Genomic DNA, 9,473 nt, shown 5'->3' with positions numbered 1-9,473 from the left:
ATAAATAAACAAATAAAGATTTTTTAAAAATCTACATTTAAAGCTCAGATAACAACATATAAATCCATAAACAATTACACAGATCAAACAAATATCTTTAGAAAACTAGAGTACGCTCAAGTATATTTCTGGCCAGGTTAAATTAGATGACTTCTTTTTTTTTTTTACACTCAGTGAACACAGGTAGCCTGTGTGCTTTATTTGACTTCCTTCTTGCTGGGAACAAGGAGCTCTCGTGGAGCTTGGAGCCTAGTGCACACCCAGGCTAGGCTCAGAGGTGGTCCTCACTGGAGAGCAGTGATGGGCACGTGGGCTGGATGCCGACCCCAGGGCCGATCCATCTCTGATCAAGGTGCTTGCACTGAGACATGAGGTAGGTGTTGAACAGTCGCAGTTTCTCGAGAGTCCCTGCCAGATGCTGGGCTCCAGCTCTAAAGCAGTAGTGTACTACCCTTGCCACCCAGAGAAGGATGGGTCCAAAGAGTGTTGAGGGGGTCAGGGCCGCACCTGAGTCAGCGGTGACAGTGGGACTGTAGTGCCACCCTGATCCCAGCAGCGTAGGGCTCTCTACAGTACAGCTCACAAGCAGGCCCTCTGCGGCCAGAGCACAAGCTATGGTGGGGCTAATGGCTGCCACCTCATTTTGATCAATGCCATCACCAGATAACTTGTGAATGTGCTTGAGACCGTATTGAAGACCAGAGGGACTGGAAATGTGACACAGAATGGGATGCCCTGCCTGGAGTAGTAGTAGTAGAGGTGTAGGTTCCCTTGGATTTCTGGGTGTGGAATGGTCCAGTAGACAGTTATGCTCTCCATGGGAATCCCTTTGCTCTCGAGCATATTTGGCAGGACTTCTCTTTTGAGGGTTCCACAGGGAAACAAAAGAGGCAGTGCTGGTAACTCCCTGGAACAAATATATTCTGCAAGCTTTTCTGCATTTCCACAGTTTTCTCCTTCAAAATCTAGGCCAATTTTATTAACTGGGGAAGCTGCAGCCTTTCCAACCACATGCACGGACTTAGGGCTCCATTTTTCTCTCAGAGACCTTTCCCAGTCTTCAGTTTTATTGTCTTTCTCCAAACACAGCTCCATTGCTTCCACTGCTCCGCGGCTGATAAAAATGAATCCCCAGTAATCTTCTAGATGAGACAGCTTCTCAGAGAAGCTGGAGAGAGACAGAAACTCAAATGACAACACTGGGATCAATGTGGCTTCCAGGCCACACAATCCTAATTCTGTGATATATGGATCCTGGCCACAGTCATCCTCCTTTGTATCGTTCAGTAAAAGAACCTTCATTATGACCTGGAAGTCCTGATGGGGCACTATTCACAGGACTGACAAAGCCCAAAGGGATGACCTCTTTTTCTTTCTTTCTTTCTTTCTTTCTTTCTTTCTTTCTTTCTTTCTTTCTTTTTCTTAATTCCTTTACAAACACTTCCTTGGAACTTACTCTTATTCCATCATAAACACCTTTTTCCCTCGCTAGCTGTTTTGGAAATTTTCACTTGAAATATCCCTTTCTCCTGTAATAACCTTCCTATAGCCTGCCAGAACCACTTTTCTCTTTTTCTGTCTATATTTTCATTCTGTATTTTCTCTACTATGAAGCAGTAACTTATTCCTGCAAACTTTTTACTTTCACAGTTTGCAGCAGATAACCTGAAGACGCACAGGCTGGGGGAGGAGACTCAGAATCCCCTCCTTGTGGCCCCAGCAGGAGAACAGCTGCTGAGGAGGCTGGGGAGCAGTAAACCTCCCTAGACAGGGCAGGACAGATAAGGGCCTGTAAGCTGAGCTAGCAAGCTCCGTGGGCTGTTGTTACTCTGTCATCAACTTGACAGCAAAAGGAGAAGGTAGAGAGAACTCAGGAGATGAAGTGAGAGCGGCGGCTGCAGCTCCTGTGGCCGAGGCTCTCCTGGGTGCCACAACGCTCAGGAGGAGATAACAGAAATCCCAAAAGCACTTCCCATTTTTGCCTTGGGACTTACCAGAGTTAATCATGCAGCTCAGGACAGTTGGCTTGCTCTGTACTATTCTGGCCATAACACAGGTCCCAACGGTGTCCCCTCTCAATCCACACACAGCAGAAGCCCAAGACTAATGTAATTTGACACAGCAGCAATAACCTCAATGCAATAGGGCAACCGAGCTAGGTCTGCGCCCTTCTTCACTTTCAGGTACACTGTCACAAAATGCAAGAAGGAAAGAACAAAACTAATGCCATTGCCGCAGCACAAACTATGGGCTTGTTGGCTATCCTTTGGCATGAGTGCAGCTAGGAACGTGAGTACGTTGGGGAAAGAGAACAAACAATTCAGACAAACAAAAGGACAACAACATCCCGGGAAAATTTGGTTTCCTTTCCTTTTCTTTTCTCTGACCACTTTTTTATTAATTTAAACTCTCAGCTGGGTTTCAAACCAAAACAAATGCCAACATTTCCATAAGATTTCCTGGTGAGGCAATACAGGGTTCTCCCTACAACAAATTCAAAAGTCAAGCCTCCCAGGACCTCCAGCCCAAGAGAAAATGAATCCAGGAATAGTTATCTATGAGTAAACAGATTCTCTCAGTGAGAGAAACAGTGTGTCAATAGTAGCTCAGAAATACTCATCTGAGATACATTGACACAACTTCCACATAGAGAAGTTAGGGCAAAAGCCAATCAAACCTTACCTAGGTCAGAGTAAGTTCTGTTACTGCTTTTCACACTGCAGCATTCTGTTCCTTCAGTCACTTTGGGGTAGTTAGCTGAAATCAGCTTGTGGCGTCAAAAAACCACCCAGAAGTGGCTTGCAGGCGCAGAGGCCAGGAGGGCCTTTTGCAAGAGCCTCTTGCCTGAGGCTTGTTGTCTAAAATCCTGAAAATGATCAGGAAGACATTGCAGGGGTGGCAAAAGCACAGAAGCAGAAGCAGATTGACCCATGACGAATATGGCAAGTGTTATACTGCAGACAAACAGACACAGAACAATTAATTACAAGAGACACAAGTTCAGTTCAAAGACTGATATCAAGTCCCAGGCAACGTCTTGGTTTGGGAACTGGTGCTGGAGAGTCTAATGTTGCATTGAACCTCTCTGCAGACCCCTGAGGGGCACCCCAAGAAACAGAAGCAGTCTTACAAGTAAGGATCTGGACAGCTCGTTCTGAGTTAGCATCCAAGGTTTTGGTTTCACTTTGAAACAAAGAGTTCCTCAGGGGCAAAGAACAGTTCTCAGTAGTCCTCCTGAGGAATATTCATCTCAAAGAGACTTGGATTCTATAAATTCCTTTATAGGGATCCCAGATGAGCCACCAAATGTTGTGGGCTCGTAATCAATATAGAAATCCAAGTAGCAAATTAAAATTTGAAGGCCTTTAATAGCTGAGCTCAGCAACCATCAGCATAGATCCCTGTTTCAGAGTCCAAGTGAGTGACTCAGCCCAGATAACATGAAGCCCAGATAACATACATAAAAAGGAGAAAAAAACATAAAGAAAATATGTAATATATCCTGCTTGTCAAACATTTAGAATAAAATGTATAGCAGGCATTCTGCTTGTCAAACAGTTAGATTTTTTTCTTGCTATATATCTGACTACTTTTCTTTCTGTTATTGTTCATGGTCAACGTTTTCTCAGGGTATATTTCCTCCATATGGTTCCTCGTTTTGCATGTAGGTTTGTTTTTACAACTCTGGAGTCAGCTAAAGTTTATTATGGCAATATTTATACTAAGAGTCTGAGTTTAGGCCATCACACTTCTACTCTCTCTGTTCTTCTCTTTCTACTTTGCTCCCAAACCCCTTTATATTTTCTCCCCTGATGGTAAAATTGTTACAGCAAGGGCTTATTGACTGTGGAGGACCACCTGAGCAGCTCTCCTTGAAAGAAGAGTGATTGTCTCCATTTTGACTGAGGCTGACCCTATTTCCTTGTATTGATATGTACAGAGCTGGCTAGGACTTCTCTTTATCCTTTCAATTGGCCTTAAGCAAAGTTTATTGGTCTAACTGAGGTGCTGGTGGCAGTCTTTGAAGGTGGCATGCATGTTTCCCTGGTAACCCACACCTGTTGGTCTTGACTGTGAGCCAGGTCAAGACAGGACAAAGAGCCAATGCTCCACACTGCCAGCTGGGATCAAGCCTTGAGATAGAGACTATGACTTCCTGGGGCTTGAAAGATTACATCAGAGCTGAAGCACCACACCTCCAAAATATTAGATACTATCTCATTAGCATAATGCAGATTACTTTCTCTGTATATCCTCTCTGCATATGGCTGAGGTAAATGTAGGCAACCCACCTGGCTCAGCTCACAGGAGTCACCTACATCCCACAGTTCTCAGTCATTCCTCCTCAAGCCACTTCTCCGCCACTGAATAAAACCCAGGTGTGGCCCTGGGTCAGCCTCTTTGTTTCGGAAAGCCATCTTTACTGCTGGACTTAGGGCCCCTTGGCTCCCCAATAATTATAAATATGTTTTAGTGTCTTTACTTTCACTGTGGGTTGCATTGAGAGTGGTAGATTAGAATTAACTTGGTGAGATTCCAATAATGTATCTTTGGGATTACAAATATTGACTTCTTGGACCAAGAGGAGAACGTGGAGGGGACTCCTACAATTGGTGTCCAACACAGGGCACATATGAGCATGTATCTATAAAACCATGAATATATTTAGGTTAGTTAAAAGTAACAAACATGGGTAATAATAATTTACCATGACCAATTGGTTCTAAGACCTGTGAGATTGTACTTTCGTTTAAGAATATGCCTAGGAATAAGCTGACAAGCAGGACGTGAAATGATGATTTGTCTAGTTTGTGCTCTGAGAATTTTACATTCCTTTTGCAAAGGTTTAGAATTTTGAGAAATTCATGGAGTTGTCTTGCTTTATCAAAAATGAAGGGCCAGCCAAATAGCTCAGTGGATTAAAGCACCTATAAGCTGGCTCAGGGGCAGGGGTTTTCGATCCCCAGGCCTGCTGTTCCGGCCCCACCCCCAGGGCACACTGAGAGAGCAATGAGACTGGGCATGGTGGTGTGCACCTGTAATCCCAGCTCTTGGGAGGCTGTAAACAGGTGGATCACTAAAAGTAAAATCTAGTAGTGAGACCCTAATCACTGTAGAAACCTTCCCTAAAATACACACATACACACACACACACACACACACACAAAAGAAAATCAGATTTACAGTAGCATCTGTATTATAATTAACTGATGACAACAAACTTAGAGTGAGATCTAACAAGATCAAGAAAGAATGCAGCAGTTCTACTTAATATAACTCCTTGCAATTCTAAAAAGTTGTAATAAAGTAGGTTTGAGATGACTAAATTATAATTTACCAATGTTGATAAAATCATTAACCTTTCCTTCAGAGTACCAATGACCTTCATTATAAATCCAATTTTATATCTTTTTTAAGTAAAGGCAGAATTGTAATAGTACAGCCTTGGAAGTTTTTCACTAAGCCTTTGACTTTTTTTTTCTTTTTTCTTTTTTGCGGAACTGGGGATTGAACTCAGGCCCTTGTGCTTGCCAGGGAAGCACTTATACCCCTCAGCCATCTCCTCTGCCCCTGATTTCTTGATATTCCATCTTAGCTATCATCCTGCTATCTGGTAACACACAACTCTGAGGCTCCAAAGTAAGTAAGAGAGCGTCTCATTCCTTTATGAGGTCTATGCACCATAGATTAACTGGAATGGGTATGATAAATGGTTTCAGAATACCTTCCTGTTCGTCACAGCCAATGTATGAAAGAGGCAGCACCCTCTGTGAGACAGCTTGAGAAGATCCTAACCCTATCAGAGCTATAGAGGCAGGTCTGGTTGGCCAAGCAGACAGCCAAGATTGGCTATTAATTATAGTGACATCAGCTCCTCAATCCATCAGCCCAATAAAGATTTCCCTTTAAGCTTAATGTCACAAATAGGTCTAGGAACCAAAATACTCTGGGAAAAATCAGATTCTTTACTTAAAAGCTCATCTCTCCTAGGTTCACATGTAGGGGTAAGGGCTGGTGTAGAAATTTCAGTGGTAATTAAAATTGGCTTTTCTCCCTGCAACAAATCATGGCAAGAATCCACTGGTAAATCTAATTTTGAACTCTGAGTGGTTCTTCATATGAGGCATCTAAGGTCTCACCTTGCACCCATTCTGGTAGTGAGATTGTCATTTGTCTGGTTTGAATTGAGTAAAACTGGCTTAAATGGGTCCAAACCACTTGAGTCCTGACTGACCCTTGTTTTCTCATTGCTACTGGGGCCCTCAGTTTGGGCACATGGTTTGTTTCTCGGCAACAGTGTGCCATTTTTATGAAACTTAGATTTACAGTCTTTTGCCCAGTGAAAACCTTCATGCAACATGGCCACTGAGTGCTGGGTAAATCCACTGAGGGTACCTTTATAGGCCATGGGCAGTGCTGGCGAGTGTGTCCTTGTTTATCGCAATTAAAACATTTAACAGTATCAAAGTTATTAGCAAAGTGTTGGGCTGTAGCCTGTGCCATGAGTGCAGAAGCCTGGGTGGTAGACCCAATATTCTTGCATGCGCGAATGTAAGTATATAAGTCCTTTGTATAGGGGCCGGGGAGATGGCTCAGTGGAATAAGCAGTTCCCTGGCAAGTGCAAGGTTCTGAGTTCAATCCCCAGTTCCGCAAACATAAATAAATAAATAAATAAATAAATAAATAAATCCTTTGTATAAGGTACTGAGGCAAAGTCCCTCTTACAGTCCTTATTGGTGTTTTCATATGCCAACTGACGAAGAAGTATTTTAGCAGCATTATTGTGTGAAATCTGCCTATTTACAGCTTCTCGCAACCCTGCTAGAAATTGGGTATAAGTTTTGCTGGCGCCCTGGAGTATCTGGGTAAAGGATTTATTAGGTGTGCCATCTTCTGGTACAGAAATCCATGCAGACATAGCAGTTCCTTCCATTGCATGAAAAGGAGGAGCAGGGCACGTGCCTGAGCTTTAGGTCAGCATGTTGTCCTGAGCCAGGTAGCATTTCCTGCATAACTGCTTTAAGGTTTTCATCCCCACTCTCTTGATTACTCTGTGCCTGTTCTGAGATGAGTGTCTTTAATTGTGATTCAAAATGTGGGAACTGGGTCGGTGATAGACACGTGTAAGCGAGATGGGTCACGTCACTTGGTGCTATTTGGAAGCCTTAAATTATGTTATCGAAGCAACCAAGTGTGTTAGGGCCTTGGATACAATTGTCTAACACACTCTGCCTTAATTCTTTCAAGAGCAAAATGTTAAAGGCTGTGTGAGTACTATGTTTACAGGTAGGGTGTTCTGGACCTACAGGTAGGGTGTCCTGTCTCCTCAATGACAGGAAAGCACGTTGTGGATGTAACCTCATATCACTGTACTTGGCTTCCTTAAGGGTGGGGAAGGAGGAGGTTTGCTCTTAATTTGATTGTTCTGTATGTCTGAGGGAGGCGCTATAGAAGTGGAAGGGCAGAGGGGAGAACAGTGACAGGATTATCTACATTTTTAAAAAAGATTTTCTTGTTTTCTAGAAGCCCATTAGGAAATTCCTGTCCTAGGTGATCAAACTTTTTTCTTATAGTTCCATCAGGGCTTTTCTCAATTATGATTATCTTTTTTTTTTTTTTACAAGCATTGGGTCAGCATCCTTGGGATGCTTTGTAATGGTAAGCTGTTGCTGATCTGCATTCCTTCCTGGGCTATTACATTGGAAGGGCCAGATGGCTCCCTTCACCAGGTTCTATGTGGCTATAGTTTGTGAGTGTGTTTTTCTTTTTTGAATTTTGGCTACATAAAAGCTTTTACCTATTTCACTCCAAACTCTGAGATTCAGTGTACCAACTTTGGGAAAAGAAGGATAAAATGTAGCTATCTCATGGAGTAATCTAAAAACTTTCTTAGATAACACCTTAATACCAGAATCTTTTAACAGTTTTATAATCAATGAACTAAATTCTTTCTCTTCGGTAGATAAAGACTGAGCTTGCCCCATTGTTCCCCGTGAAGAATAGGTTGCTATTTACTACTTGCATCTGAGCACTATACTAAAATGCTCCCCTTACCTCTAAATTGGTCTGCTTACCTCTAAATTGGTCACACAAGATCCAGTAGATTGCCTGCACATGATTCTGGTTAGTGGTTGCTCTGTTGAGGTCACGTGATTCGGCCACTTTGAGTACCAATTGTAGGAGTCCCTTCCAGGTTCTCCTCTCGGTCCAAGAAGTCAATATTTGTAATCCCAAAGATACTTGGAATCTCATCAAATTAATGCCAATCTACCACTCCCAGTGCAACCTACGATGAAAGTAAAGACACTAAAACATATTTATAATTATTGGGGAGCCAAGGGGCCCTAAGTCCAGCCATGAAGATGGCTTTCCGAAACAAAGAGGCTGACCCAGGGCCACACCTGGGTTTTATTCAGTGGCAGAGAAGTGGCTTGAGGAGGAATGACTGAGAATTGTGGGAAGTAGGTGACTCCTGTGAGCTGAGCTAGGTGGGTTGCCTACATTTACCTCTGCCATATGCTGAGAAAGTAATCTGCATTATGCTAATGAGATAGTATCTAATATTTTGGAGGTGTGGTGCTTCAGCTCTGATGTAATCTTTCAAGCGCCAGGAAGTCATAGTCTCTATCTCAAGGCTTGATCCCAGCTGGCAGTGTGGAGCATTGGCTCTTTGTCCTGTCTTGACCTGGCTCACAGTCAAGACCAACAGGTGTGCGTTACCAGGGAAACATGCGTGCCACCTTCAAAGACTGCCACCAGCACCTCAGTTAGACCAATAAACTTTGCTTAAGGCCAATTGAAAGGACAAAGAAGCTAGAGCTCGGACAAGGGCCAGAGCTACCCAGGCATGTCGGTCTGTCCAGAAACGGGCTTCCCCTCATTCAGATGATATTGTTTTGTCCCCTCAAGAACTACAAAAAATTCTTCATTTGGTTGAGATGTCCAAAAGACCTTATATTCTTGAAGCAGCTTTAATTGCTCTGGGTAACAATGCTGCTTACGCATTTAACAGAGGAATCCTTCGTGATCTGGGTGGTCTCCCAGTTGTTACAAAGATTCTCAGTACCTGGGATCCCATTGTCAAGGAAAAGGCTTTAATTGTCCAAATAACCTGAGCGTGAAAGCTGCAAATCAGCGCAGGCTTAAGATATACATGAATCAAGTGTGTGATGACACAATCACTTCTCGCTTGAACTCATCTGTGCAGCTGGATGGCCTAAGATTGCTTACAAATATGACCGTTACTAATGAGTATCAGCACACGCTTGCTAATTCCATTTCAGATCTTTTCCGTTTATTTTCAGCTGGCAATGAAGAAACTAAGCTTCAGGTTTTGAAACTGCTTTTGAATTTGGCTGAAAATTCAGCTATCACTAAAGAACTGCTCAGGGCCCAAGTGCAATCTGCTCTGGGTTCCCTCTTTAATCAGAAGGAGAACAAAAGAGGTTATACTGGCTAAACTGGCTGAGCA

At 43.1% G+C, this 9,473-nt stretch overlaps 2 pseudogenes; one reads left to right on the top strand and one right to left on the bottom strand.

The window, feature by feature from the left end:
• Positions 1-271: 271 nt before the first annotated feature.
• LOC101593280 lies at positions 272-1,302 on the bottom strand (annotated as a pseudogene).
• A 5,057-nt stretch (positions 1,303-6,359) lies between these two features.
• On the top strand, positions 6,360-9,461 carry LOC101592891 (annotated as a pseudogene).
• Positions 9,462-9,473: the final 12 nt, after the last annotated feature.

This window comes from Octodon degus, unplaced genomic scaffold (assembly GCF_000260255.1).
Source record: "Octodon degus isolate 3935 unplaced genomic scaffold, OctDeg1.0 scaffold00203, whole genome shotgun sequence".
Lineage (NCBI taxonomy): Eukaryota > Metazoa > Chordata > Mammalia > Rodentia > Octodontidae > Octodon > Octodon degus.
Note: the sequence above shows the minus strand (reverse complement) of the source record. Positions and strands in the feature narration are given on the sequence as shown.